A 1,086-nucleotide genomic window follows, 5' to 3' on the forward strand; every position below is an offset into this window, starting at 1 on the left:
GAGCTGTGAACACTATTAGTGATTATGTAAGCTAAAAAAAATTCCTGGTTCTGAAACTAAGGTATGATTGGTCCTTTGACATACGTGATCGCAAAATATCGCAATTTTCCATCAGCCTGTGTTATGTGAAGACTTTTCGGCATTTACGCAATACGGACTGCGGATAAGTGGAGTTGATTTAATTAAAAATAGAAGGAGCCATTTTTTCACGCTTACGGCTACGTACTATGCTTGTGCAACTAACTGACGAAAGGAGCCTGAGCTTAATTCACATGAATAATTGTCAATGAACATCAAGGCACAGATATAATTAGCAGTCAATTTAAAGTATTAAAACTTATTATCAAAATATAAGCATTTATAAAACATGCACGATGAAATTAGGCAAGGTAAATATCATGGATCGGGAGGACATGTGGAATGACAAAAAACAGATGTACATAAAAGAAACAAAAACAAAAAACAAACCAAAAATTCCACAAGCTCTTAATATCAAGTTTAAAGATAAAATCCCAGGTAGAAAAAGTTCTAATTTCAAGGATTTTACAAAGGTTTTGCTGTAAAAACTATAAGATTTATGTGTATTGGGGACACTGATAGCAATTCCATTAAAAATAAACAGTTGATGAAGTTACTAATAGCAAAATATGGTTTATCACATCACAACCAATCACAGTTTATGATGTCATCAAACACGTAGTTTTAGTGGAATTTACAAAAACCACAGACATTTGATTAATAATTGAAATGGTGTAAATTGATGCTTATTGATGCTTCACAATCCATTTAACAAATGACACATTTAATCAAAAGTATATTTCTATTCTAAATAATGTTATTATCTATATATGTCTATATCCTTCAATTTCAGCTCAAAAATCCTTTCAAATTTGGATTTAAAATTCCCTAACTTTCAAAACGATATATCATAGAAAAACACTTATATATACAATAATATAAAACTTAATCACTAACAATTCACAGATCCACCAATCCTCATCAAATCGGCCGCCATATTTTACCCACAAACAACAAAGCTGCAAAGTGTGTGTCATAAATGAAATTTAAAGATGGGTTCCTCTCATT

This window comes from Lottia gigantea (genome assembly GCF_000327385.1).
Source record: "Lottia gigantea unplaced genomic scaffold LOTGIsca_220, whole genome shotgun sequence".
NCBI classification, from domain to species: domain Eukaryota; kingdom Metazoa; phylum Mollusca; class Gastropoda; family Lottiidae; genus Lottia; species Lottia gigantea.